We start from the raw sequence: 13469 nt of genomic DNA on the forward strand, positions 1-13469 counted from the left end.
AGATAAATAGGAGACTTACCAAAAAGTTTGAAATGGGCTTGACTGAGACTGTACATGGATTTGGGTCACATTCAGGGTCTAATTCCATCAGAATATAAACATATCAGCATTTGGCTGAGCTGAGGTCATTTCCCACCCACCCAGCTTCCTACCTGTTTTTGAAAGCAAGTGCTTGATTATCTTAAAGATTTCCATCCTTCTTTCAATGTTACTTTGGCTTAGCTAAGAGCTTCCAAAGACCTTTGGGAAAAACCTAGACAAACAGAGCATACCACTGTTTAAATCTCATTTTCTTAGGAACCCAGTTTACAGAAATGAATGTATAGAGTCATTCTCCTAAACCCCAGATGCTTACAGAAGTGCCTTCACATACCACAAAGGCTGCTGAGCTGCATCTCAGGCTGCGCCTCAGCAAGTCTCATATCAACAGGTTCAACACCTGCCTGGATTTGTTGGAAAAGCACAGGACCTTCTGGTGTGGGCTTCAACTGTGACTGGGGCACACTGGAAACCAGTTAAAAGAGAAAAAGATAAGCCACGTCATCCCATTAGTTGGCTGGGTGACCATGTAACACCCCAAGTAGTGAATAACTAGGAAGAAGGATCCTACCATGGCTTGTGCTGCAGACACAGAGCAGCCGACACACTGAGCCCGCGGCAATGGGCGGTAAAGCCGAGGCCCCACAGCAGCACCCCGTGAAGACGCACAGAAAACTACGCTACCTCCTGCTCGCAAGCTGCTGCTGCCTATGCTGAGGCAGCAAAGGTGAGAGCGAGGGTAGCATTGCTCCACAGCAGTTCTGGGGGCAATTAACGGGCAGTGCTTCAGTTTCCAAAGAGAGGTCTCTTAACATTTTCTGTAGTCAGGAACAAAGGGACTCTGAAGGGAGAAAAATGGATTTTCAAGGACCTAGCAAGAACCCCAGGATAAATGAATGCCATCAAATGAAAGTTTGGCCCATGGCTTTTGTGCCTTTCTTTGCTCAAGTCTTCCTTCTGCAGCCTCCTCAAAGCAGCAATTTGAGTGACTTTCCAGCATCAGCTTCTCCTCTCTGCTGCTGCCACCCACGTTCAGCTGTCTGCCCCTGCTCACACCCATAACTGCTCACAGCATTACAAGCTGGCACGGAAGCTGACGCAAGCCCTGTCCAGGCTGGCAGTGAGCTAACCCAGCTTTAAGGATAGTTGCATTTAAAACAGACAATACTAAACCACATTTGAAAGCTGACAGCACTCCCAAAAGCATCATGTCAGGCTGGGTCTGAGATGAACACATCTCACGTACATCAGAGCTCAGCTGTAGCCCTGTAAAACATTGGAACACAACTGTCCAGTGACTGTAAGCAACCAGCGTAGTTTTAGATCCCATTATGCCAAGTAGCACAAGCACTGGGACAGCTTTATCTGGGTGATGGCTCAACCACTGAGCAGACAGCACTGCTGGAGCAGTGTTTTCTCAGATGTTTTTTGGTGGTGTAAACGCCGTCCTTCTGGAAAGGCACAGAAGAATAGGTAAGCTACCTGCCACTGGCTAACGACAATGCCTGAGGAATCAGACAGTCTTTCAAGAGGACAATGAGTACTGCAGCTCTTTGTGTGTGCACAGAGGATGCAGCACTCCATATGCTGCTGCGGCTGGTGCAGCAGCACCCGCCCGCACTATGTCTCATGCCTCCTCTCCTGCCTGCATCCCCAGCGCAGCCAGGTCCTGTCCTGCACACCCACGACAGCAGGATGACCGAGACACGGAAGGAGCATCTCTGCCTGGCCTGAAGATGACATATTTGGTAGATCTATGAATCCATTATCATGCATCCACAGCTATTTTAACATTTTCAATGAAGAAAAACTCAATTTAAGCAATAATTATAGCAGATCCCCTCTCTATAGTAACAATGCAAAGAGAACATTATCACCACTGCTTGTGGCAACAACTTCAACAAAAACGGGTTAGAGGGGAAAAAAATAATTAGAATGAGACATGCATGCCTGACTCTGAAAGAAAGATTGTTTATGCCTAATACATTAGAGAAATTGCTCAAGAAGAGTTCAGCGAGAACCTGGCTTATCTGTCACGTACAGTACACTGCATGCTGGCTCCATGGGCTGAAGAAGCCCAACGGCTACGAACCGACTCTGGCAGCCAGCGGGAGTCCTGACAGCACGAGGGCAACATCCCCTACAGATAGGTATGTAAAATCAGCTCACAGCTTTATCTTTAAGAGACTCTTGGGAAAAATAGAGCTGGAGAAGAGCAAGAGCATCATCTAGCACTCCACCCGCCTCAGGAGGATTGCTCCATGCTGCTCCCTATTGTGAACAGCAATGGAAGGCGGTGTGGGTTACCAGGAGCCAGACCACGTGTCCTGCACATTTGCGCTGGCTGTGGGCACACCAAATCACTCAACACAGACTTTTTTGCACCGTAATGGAGCACTTGTTTCATTCTGCTCATACAGAGGTAAGTGGGCAGAACACACTGGAACGCTTGGGTTTCCTTCCAAGGAGAGAGGCATCAGGATCCCATCAGGGGGGCCTCAAACAACGGGGGAAGGCAGCTAGTGTGTGTGTGCACATAGGTATGCATACCTATATACATGCATGTATATATAATATATTACATATTTGTTTAGGTGTGCATTGGTATGTTTCATATACACATGAGATTTCTCAAAGCACCTCCCGTCAGGATGGAACCCTCCTGCCCCGAGCCGTACCCGAGGATGGATGAAGATGAAAAAAGTTAACTTCATTGGCTCGTCTTTGGTAGCATCTGTGGTACACACCCTCCGTCTGTGCTTGAAGCCAGCGTGGAAGGAACGGGCGACTCAGTGACGCAGTTCACTGCCACCCCCCGTCAAGTCTCTTGGTCTGAAGGTCCTGCTTTAGTAGTCTTGAATTCAATCAGTGGATTTAAAAAAAAAAAAAAATAGAAAACCAGAATTCTCTGCTTAATATACAGAAGAGTCAAAAGCCTCTAGAACCACAGCTGGGGTAAACACTTTGACTCTTCTTAAAAAAACCAACAATGTAGCCATTTACTGTCTATGTGCTAGTGAAAACTTGTAACTCTTTAAGAAATGTCATGAAAACATTGAGATTTATCTGAGCTGTGCTGCTCACTGAGTTCCAATATTTTAGGGATGAACGTGAGTTCATGGAAACTGAATGGAGAAATGCCAGTTATATCACCTAAAACCACTCACCCTTGTGCAGAGTTCATCATTTGTGTCTGCCAGGTGTTCCCCAATTCAATAACAAACACACAGAGGAAATGGCTGTGGATAACAAACCGGACTCAAACAGGGGACATGAATCCCCCGGTTCAGCTGGAGACTTGGGAAGCTACTCCAACTCCTGCACTGCCGGCACAGCCCCGTCGTCTCTAAGGGGAAACCATTTACTGCTTGCAGAAGAGCCAGGATGCCCTGGGGTTTCGCTCCCTGCTCATGAGACGGGGTTGACAATACTTCCCTGGTTCACAAGAGAAGTACACAGCATTCCTGCAGAAACGAAGTACTGCTTTGTGTCAGAGGCTATTTTTTATGTTTATATACTCAGTGGTGCATAGCATAGGGCTGTTGGGGGGGGAGGGGTGTTGTAACAGGAGAAAACAAAAAAAGGGACTCATCTAGTTCTCTGGGTATCTGCCAAAAGCTATAAAATAAAAACAAACAATAAAGACACAAGCTGCTTCTAACTCCCCAGGCCAGGTATTAACCAGCCACAGTATATCAACCCTAACCATTGCATCCTGCCAACACAACCATTTGTCCCTGCCTCGTTTCTCCATCCTCTCAAAATCTGAGCATTCTCACATGCCCTGCAAGCACGTCTCCAGGGTCCAGGAAGGCAAAGGATTTTGGAGCAACGGGTGCAGGCAGCCCTCTAAAGCACAGGAGAACAAGGTGGTTTCTCTAATGGTTAGATCACATATGGCTTTATGTAAAAGCACCGCTTGACAAGAGGGGTGCTGCACCCGCTTGGCTTCCATTGCCCTGGCAAGACAAACTCAGGCTGGACTTGTGTTGGGACACCAGGGAAGGGCAGGGATGAACTCACACACATGGGATTTTGACAGACAAAGCTTGACCTTGCTCCAAGAGCCACGCCGTCACCTGTAAGCGCGGCGGCAGCTTCCCATCAGCAACATGCTGGACACCCAGCAGGTGTAGTGTCAGTTTGGACACCCATGCCCCATCCAACGCAAGTGACCTCCTCTATCAGCATGGACTTATATAAAATCAAGTCCACGCCTTGGTATCTAGGTAACTTTCCTGTAGCCTCAAAAGTCAGAGTCACTGACAGGTAGCAGTATGGAGCGTGGTATTTTGAAGGAGCCTCTCACAAAAGAAGTTGCAAATCTACCCATTCTGTGGGCAGCACTGACCAGGCCCAAAAGAAGAACTAAAACTCTTTTCTTTTCCTCTTTCCTTCCCTATCTTTGAAGGAAAAAAGTGCCCAAAAGACATTAGTGCAACCAGTAGCAGAATTATGTACTTATAATAAATAAGTGTAACAGAAACAAAAGTCATGTATTAAAGAAAAAAAGTACAGTATTGAAAAGGGAAAAAGAAAGTGCTGGCAATAAACAGAAAATAAGAATATTGAAACCACTGCTGAGAGCAGTACAAAATAATCATTCACGTCTTCCTGCATTAGCATCACTTTTCAGGGAGCATACCTAGAGAATGCAAAGCACACAAGATTTTGCTACAAAACCCCTCATTTCCATGCAAGTGTGAAGTTACAAGGCTAGACCTCTGTGGGTCAGAGTCCCCCATAGACACTGAGAGCTGGCCTTGCTCAGAGTCCCTCCGGGTCGGGGCCAAGGCGAGTGAGCCCCTTGGCTGAGCCGCAGCCTGCCATGGCATCTCCCCACAGCACGTAATCCACAGTGCTTGGTACAACAACCCAAGAGGTGGGATCCTTGGCTGGTTTTAAATAGCACTGCAACACGGGCTATATAAAAAAAAAAAAAAAAAAAAAACCACCCAAAAAATGTTTCTCAAGGTGTGTTTGATATTAGGGAACTTGAATCAAAGCCTTACTGCAGCATTACTTTTAGATTAAAGCATGTGTCATAGGCCTTCATTTTCCTGTGGGGAAAAAAACAGCCCCACACCCCTGCCTTTGTCATTCGTGTTTCAGGGCCAAAAAATACCTTACAGTCAGAAATAGAGACTTTCTTACACTTACTGCACACTTCACTGAATTTTCTCTATTGAGCTCCTACAGTGTGCGACTCAACAGCAATTTCTAAAAGGATTTATTAACATTAGGACCAATAGTTATCAAATATTCAGTGATTATATCAAAAATAGATACTTGTAAACAACATTGCAAAGAATATATTTTGGACTTCTGTAAGCATTTCCTTCACACTTTCTAAAGATTTTACTTTTTTTTTTTTTTTTTTTTTAAAGACTGAATATATGCTGCCATCTACTGGAAGGTGTAACTTCATCAAGCAAAATTTAAATGTTTTTCCCCAAAAACCTTGAGAAGGGATCAACTTTACTTCCCTACAGTTGCTCTGCTTAACTCTGGTCCTTAACATTAAGCATATATATACAAGACTATATTTAAAACAGTGAAAAATAAGCTAAAATGGTAAACAAAAAAAATACCTAATATGCCTCAACTGTTTGTTTGCCCCATACTAGGAGCAAAACTCACTGCAGAGGCTTACTGCACCTTCTGCAAGTTTTACTTGTTACTGGTGAGAACAAATAGGTAAATTACATTTTTTTTGCTGGAATACATATCTGAGCTTTTGGTAAGGAAGGAATTAGGTGGTATTCATGCGTTACTGTCTGGCCACACTCCTTACAGCCTGCTGACTCTCAGAAAGAACATGGAGAACAGTTTCAAAGCACTGCTAGATGCTCGGTATTAGTCTCAACTGAATCTCTTCCCCACCCAGACTGACGCTTCTCACCCTGCTCTTCAAGTCAGCAGAGGATTAGTCCTTGCCCTCCAGCATCCGACCCATCGTCGCCAGCGGTCAGCGTTGGTGTGCTCCCCACCAGGCACGGGGAGCAAATCCAGGGAGCAAGCAGTGCCCACGCCTGGGCTGCTCCCCGGGAGCTGGAGCGAGCCCGTGGGGCCAGAGCGCTCCGTCGGCACAGCTCCGTCCCCAACCACGTACGTGCCCTTCACAAGACGGCCGTTCAGCTGCAGAAAACACACTATGTTCGGGCAGCGCTTGTCAGGTCTATTGCTTACAGTACAGGGGAAAATAAACAATTACTATTTCTGCACGTTTTGGTAGGGCATAGCCCAAGTGTCCTTTTAAAGTGAAAGCTCCAGCACTCTTAACCTGCATTCCTAAGTTTTGGTCTCTAAAGCACTTACTGGTGTCTCAGGAGACTCACACTATTCTTCTGCAATTCCAGTTATTACCATATTAGTGAATCAGTGAAAAACAGCTGTTTCTCCATTTTTTGTTTTGGGTTTTTTTTCCAGGTCAGAAGAGGCTGTAGCTGCCAATACAACAGCATGCCAAGCAGGAGGGATGACACAACTGAGAGCTGATGCACAGGACACTCGTCACTCAGATGCAATTGCCCAGTAAGATAACTCCCATTCCTTTTGAGACAGCTGGGGGATATCTCGGGTATACCCTGGGGAGAGCCTGCCTCACCTCAGCTACCCCACACTGCTAGAAGGATGCCCAGACCTGAAGCGCCCAGCTGGCCTTGCCCATTAAGACAATGCAGCTTTTTTGATGCTGGATAAAAGTTCTATTTAACTAGAACTAGAGAACATATGGAGGACTGGGAAGACGTCGCAATAAGGTCTAGAAGCAAACATCATTAAAAAAAGCACAAGGTATTATGTTAGTAAAAAGTGCTTACAGAAGTAAGAGCTGTCTACAGATTCCTCTGCAAATTCAATACATCCATTAAAGGACAGTACTGGGGAAGAAATAGAATAAACTCTCAAATAAACTTGGGAAGGAAACAATACAGGATGAGGTACAAAGATGGAGAAGTACAAAGGGAAGTAAAAGAAGTCTTTCACTTAAATACTCATTTCTGAGTAAACACAGCTAGATGATTACAGAGGTTATTCAGGTAAAAGTATCAGTGAAAAATTTGTTTTGACAGCACCTAGGAATGTTAAGTATACAGCCCAATACAACAGTAGAAGGGGCACCAAGAGACCAGTAAATGGCAAAGTATTCCTGATGCCCAACAGGAGAAATGCCAAGAGGGTCTCAGCTGTGGGGTGCGCAGCGGGAAAGCATTGACCAGTTTAACTCAACATACAGAGAGGTTAGGACCAGCAGCAAGGGAATTTCAAAGCAAGCATTTAGGAACAAATCCTCTTATGCTGAAGAAGAGCAACAGGTAGAGAAAGAATATGGACTAATGAAAGCCGAGTCTTGGCAAACATTTGGCCTAACAATCTTTAAAAAGGGGATTATCTTTGCAGCATTGGACAGCTAGAACAAACTAGGCATGATTTAGCTTTAAAATATCATTACCAGGTAACTTGATTTACTGACAAGATGAAAACAAACTATTGTCCAAACAACTGAAGGAAAAATATGACCAAGAAAACTGCCACAAGCAAGTAGCTATTAACTAGCAAAGTACAGTGATTAATTTTCTCCAAATATGGAGGGTTCTGTGAAGCTCAGTCCTTAGCAAGCTGTTCTTTCCTGTCCCTTCGCTGGTAATGTGAAGGACAATGCAAAATCTCACATAAATCCCACATGAGCGTGCTGCACCGGAGGAGACGGCGGGTCCGACCGAGAGGAGAAGGCAGCCACCCCTGGCCTCCTCCCCGACTGCACCGACCCAACCGGGTCCTCCCCTCCCCACCAGACCTCTGCGCTGGGTGCCCTTTTCCTCTGAAAACGCACAGGCAGCACCGGTGTCACCAAACAGCGCTTCTCAGCCAAATAAACTGAAATAACAGCCTGCACTTCTTCAGGGCAGCACTTCAGTGCCAGCTGAAAAGCAGCAAGCCTGACGTGGTGTCCTGGCGACGTGTCCGTGGACACCCACATCGCTGCCCAAACCTCCTCTCCCCAGGGCAGCAAACTCTCCCACGCCGCAGGCGGCAGCTCATGAGCTGCTCCCAGCCCGGCTGCCGTCGGGAACCGCTGCAATCGCCATCTCTTGCCCACCGAGGCGTCAGCACCCGACATTTTGTCACCACCGGGAAATCAGAGCTAATGGCAACACCTGAAATGCCAAGGTGGCCTGGTGCAGGATGCACAGGGGAAAGGTTTTAGTGGCTTACGCTATCAAACTGTGGGATTAAAAGAACTGACCTAAGGTTACAACTGTTTATTCTTCACTGAAAATTAACTTTGCCTGTCCTTCGTGAAGTTCGAAGCAACTTCATATTTACAGATAAAGCTACTCAGTGGGATTTAATTTCATTTGCAAGTTCACATGAGGGGCAGGTCAACCTGTGAAGTCAGAAATAAAGAGGTAACAGAGATGCTCACGCGGCTGCATCCCTGCCCCTCCAAAAGCAACAAATTCTCCTGAGAGCTAGGTGCATTTGCTGCAGCCACCATCACTGTTTCAGATGCAGCTGAAACCTTGGTGAGACCTCCTGGCCCTCCCACAGCACGAGGTGGGTAAGATCAGGTAAAAGGGCCCATTTCAGGCAAGCCCACCTCCTCCTTTTCTGTCGACGAGCTGCGAAGGCGGCTCCTGCAGCGGGGCAGGCATCGGCACCGACGCCGCCCGAGCAGCACGGCGAGGGAAAGCGATCACCACGGAACACAAGAGGCAGCATCGAACCCTTCACTTCCAGGAAACACGTTACGGAAAGTCGCTGTATAAGCCTGCACCGTCCTCTCCAGCTGACCGACCCACGCCGCCCTGAGGACCCCATCGGCCGAGCTGCTGCTTGGGCGGAGGAGTCTCGTGGGCTAAAAATTCTCCCGGGGCCAGCCGGCGAAGGACGCTCCTGTCTGAGGAGGAGGTGCGCGCACTGACGGGCACGCGCACTCTCGCTGCCAGCTCGCCCCGATCCCAGCCCGCCACCGCGGCAGAGGGAGAGCTCGCAGGATGAAAACAGAGCAAAACAACGCTCGCAGTCAGACACGCGGGGACACGGGCACCCGCTGCGTCTTCGCGGTGCTGCCGTCACGTCCCGTTGACGCCGGGAGCAACGGAGGAGACGGAGGACCACCGGGTAACGGCGCAGGCCCCGGCGGAGCTGAGAGGACGATGCCGGGGCGCAGGTTACAGCCCCGACGGTCCTTGGCTCCCGGCAGAGCCGCGCCAGGACTGGGCAGGCACCGGTGAGGCCGCAGCAACCGTGCCGCGTTGGGGGGCCGACCGCGCGGCCGGCTCGCGGCTGGACGTGCCCTCGCGGTGCTGGCGTGAAAAACCCCTCCGTGAGCACCCGAAGCCGCTGGACCTGCGCGTCCCCCGGCCCCAGCTCGGCTCCCCAGGCCCCGCCAGACCGACCCGTCTCGCCTCCCGGACAGCTCGCCTACGCCAAAGACACCGGGAAGGCAGCTGTACTCCTAATCTATTATTTAACAGCATAGCTCTAGCTTCGTATTTGGTTTTATACATATGTAGTGAGACTTTTTTGTTGGTTTTTTTTTGTAACAGGTATTAATGTATGTTTAATTTAAACATATTGCCCCGTGGGTCTCATTAGCAGTTTAACAAAATGCCTGGGTAAAAATATTCAGCAGATAAAAAGACAGAATTTTAAAATATTGTAGGCCTACAAAAATAATCTAGATGAATGATGAAAGGTGTCAGAGAACTGCTCGACCACATCAAACAATGAAAACATTCTTGGAGATGGGCTACTTAAATATTAAATAAATACCCAGAATTTCTGTAAATGCTGAACAGGAGATATGATGGAATGTTATTTTTCCTAATCTGTTCATACTGTAATTGTGGACTCTATACTCCAGCTAAAAAGATCATTTATCTTACGCTGAGTATTTCAATTGCTTTTTCTCCAAAAAATTTACAGATATTACCTTCAACTGGTAACTAAGCACAGCAAAGAAGTTTCAGGCACAGCTGATATGCTTGTAAAATATTTAACATTTGTCTAACATATAACTTTTATAAAATATTTTATCTCTATTTTTTTAAAACTTTTTCTAATCAAATTATGTATGGCCAAAAAATTTGCGATTCTACGCAGAAAGACTAGTTTTAGGGGGGAAAAGGCTACTTACAGGCAAATAACCTGAACACACAGTGGTGTTAATACTAATAACAATACATATTTGATCTGGGACCTAGAGGAGGATGTCTGTAGTGTGGCCACCAACACACACCAGGTATATTTCCACAGTGACACAGATACACAAATAATTTATGCAAAATAAACCCGAAGCATAAGTAACTGTATGTATGAAAACAGGGAAACTAATCAAAGTAGAAAATGAGTTAATGACAGTTAGCAGCCAGGAAAAAATTGCTGTATCAGAAGTGGGCAGAGGGAGGGTGAAAATGCATCCCTGGGGAAGGAGCGGTGCCAGGCACTGCCCGTCCCCAGGCTCGGGGCACAGCCTTAGCACAGCACCCGCAAGGAGCTCGAGTCAAGGTTCTGATTTATATTTTGCCACCTTAACAATGGAGGCATTTCCTCCCATTATTATGCAGTATTAAAAATCTAGTTCTAAGAAAAAGGACAGGTAACTGCACAGATCTGCAATGCTTATTTCATCAACATAAATATTCAATGCCACACTATTCAGTCTGAAATATCAGATATTTACTGTTCGGACGGGATTACAGAAAAACCTGAGCTAAATCAGAGACTACAGTGTGGTAGTTAATTTTTGTGGTTGTTTTAGCCAGGCAAATGTGAGCAGCGGGTCTAGTATTACAGTTCTGTAATTTCTAAGAATGAGTGCTTTTTCATTGTGTCTGTATAAGAGCTCAGTTCAAATTATAAAATTTACATCAAATTTCAGCACTTCCATAAATATTGAGGGTCTGAACATGTTTCATCTCAGGCATTAGAGTGACTATGTGTCTTCCACTGGAAGCACAGGTTGCTGCTTCTCATACCGCAAATGTAGCAAAGCTATTCCTGGTAGAGAAACACAGTTTGATAGGATTTGGGTTTAGCCTGATGATGTTGAATAATCATGTTCAGAAATAAATGCTTATGCTTGTTTTATTATATCATACTCTAGTATTACTGTTAGTGAAATAATATACCTGTTTAGGGATAAATCTAGCAGTGGGAGAAACCTAACCAAAGGGGTTTCTCCTCAGTGCTGCAACCTGTGTGCATTCAGAATCATACCCACTGACATTTGTGACAAAAATAAGCATTTACCGATTTGCTGATTTTACAGCTAGAAAGAGACTATAATGGCTATCTAGCCTGACCTTCTAGATAACATAACCAATTTTCATTCTGTGATTTCCATATGAAGCCCATAATTTCTGGCTGATTAATGCAGAGACATCCACCCAATTTGATTTAGTGACTTCAAGTGATCAACTACACCTCTAAGTGAGCTGTTCCTATGGCAAATTGCACTGGCTGTTAAATAACTGCAACTTACTTATTCTCCAAGTTTGCCTATAGCATCAGCTTCCAGTCACAGAAGAAATTCTCCACAAAGGTTCTCACAGACCAGGATGATGTTGCTTCCTCACCATCTCCTGGACAAACGAGACAAACTTCTCCCGTCAATTCACATGTCTCTCCGTAATTGATTTCTCTTTTGCAACACCATTATTGTTTCTTGTTCCACTTAGCCTGAAGAATAAACAGCTTAAGGGTAGTGAGCAGCACTCAATTATGTTTTGTGCATCATTTATTAATTTACTATTCATCCCAAGTGTAAATCAAAAGAGCATAGTCGATGGGCTTGGGTGACACGGAGGTCATAAATCAAGGGATCAGTGGCACAGCTGTAACTTACTTCATCCCACAGAACTTTTACAAACACTAATGAAACTCAAAATGGAAATGGATTATCTCATCTCTCCAATCCAACAAACACAGAACTTCACATTTATTTTTAAGTCAATTTTCAGAGCAAATGGCAACTTGTAAAGTGCCTTTGAGAAGAATACTTACAAATAAAATGATAAAAAAGCAATTTCTGGGTATAGAGAAAAACTGTATTAGGCAATTTACTTTTACCATTCATTTAAAAAAATTAACCTTTCTGGTTCAAGATCTTATCCTAACCGAACCAGGATATATTCCAAAATACATAGCGACGTGCTTGATTCTTTTTTTTTTTTGCACCCAAAATGGCTTAAGTTAGGAAACACTTAAAAGTTTTGCATCACTAATTTCAATTCAGCATTCAATTTAACAATGTACTGTGCAACACATAAATAGATTAAAGTGCTTGTGTCTAACCTAAGCAAGATATTACTAAGCAAATATTTTCAGCAGCAGCATGGCAGAGTATAAATATTCATTATTATTTTCTGTTATTCAAAGACACAAAGGAAAGAGCGAGCCACCCGCTTTAAGCGAAGCTCCAACCCTGCAATTTTCTCTTACAGCAAGGGCAAAGCACGAAGGACCCTTCCCCCAGCAGTGTTGGCGAGGGGGAGCTTCCACACCACGCGTCAAGTGGGACCCACGCGCAGCCCCTCTCCATCCACCCTTTGGGCACGTGCTAGTATTTCACCACAGAAGCAAGTATACGACTACACGAGCTACTGGAGTCCTAAGATGATCTCACTCGTCCGATTTACCAGAGCAGTAGAAGACATTATGTTTCTTTTGCGTTTGTATTTTTTATTTTAGTAGAGCTTTTTCTTTACAATACTATAGTCAATATTTTGATCTATTTGTGAAGCTGAATGTGATTTATCTGTGATTTGGTTTATTCAACAAACAAGTACTTGCGGAAAATATCCTTCAAGCACACAGATGCATTTACGTATACAAAAATAAACTCCTTTTGTGCAATACATCCACATTTATAGTAGAGACATACCTCTCATCCTGAAAATTTTTAATCAGCTGCTAATATTTCTTCATTTGTTCTCTATTTTCCTCAACAGTTCTTTGTCTTGTCTTTATGGTACCTTCATGATTCCTCCATCTGTCAAGTCTTAACCAAGCCCATGTCAAAGCAACACGTCAAGCACTGAAGTCTTGACCTAATGAACACTGAAATGGGTTTTGTTTCTTGCTTCCGAAGAACCAAGTATACCTTTGCCTCACAGTTTCAATAATCTTGATCTTTTCATTTGATGCTGTTGTAAAGCTCTTCCAGGTCTCAAGACCTCTTCTTCACACGTTTTCTGAATTCCACATTGTTTCTCTTCAAGAAACTCTTGAAAATACCAGCTGCCTTTCTCTGTGTCAGTTTACATTTGTGTAACCCTGTGCAGCATCGGAGCATAGCTGTCATGTTGTTCACTTTTTGAGTAGCTTTAGCAGCAAAATGAAATGGGCCAAATCTTCTAGATCCACGCACTCCAGCAAAATCGCTTTTTTCTAAGTTAATGGGGCAGAGTCGGGCATTGTCC

At 45.0% G+C, this 13469-nt stretch overlaps 1 long non-coding RNA gene across 2 annotated transcripts in view; it reads right to left on the reverse strand.

The window, feature by feature from the left end:
- LOC128147750 (uncharacterized) overlaps positions 1–13469 on the reverse strand; it is a 49469-nt gene that overhangs the window by 17521 nt on the left and 18479 nt on the right. The window contains exons 3-4 of one of the 2 annotated variants that reach the window (XR_008237091.1): positions 12932–13468; positions 11531–11630 (exon numbers count right to left, since the gene is read on the reverse strand). This is a non-coding gene — a long non-coding RNA (uncharacterized LOC128147750). Of the gene's footprint in view, positions 1–11530; positions 11728–12931; position 13469 lie in introns of both variants that reach the window. The other variant, XR_008237090.1, reaches the window with a different exon arrangement.

The sequence above is a fragment of the Harpia harpyja genome, chromosome 11 (assembly GCF_026419915.1).
Source record: "Harpia harpyja isolate bHarHar1 chromosome 11, bHarHar1 primary haplotype, whole genome shotgun sequence".
Taxonomy (NCBI): domain Eukaryota; kingdom Metazoa; phylum Chordata; class Aves; order Accipitriformes; family Accipitridae; genus Harpia; species Harpia harpyja.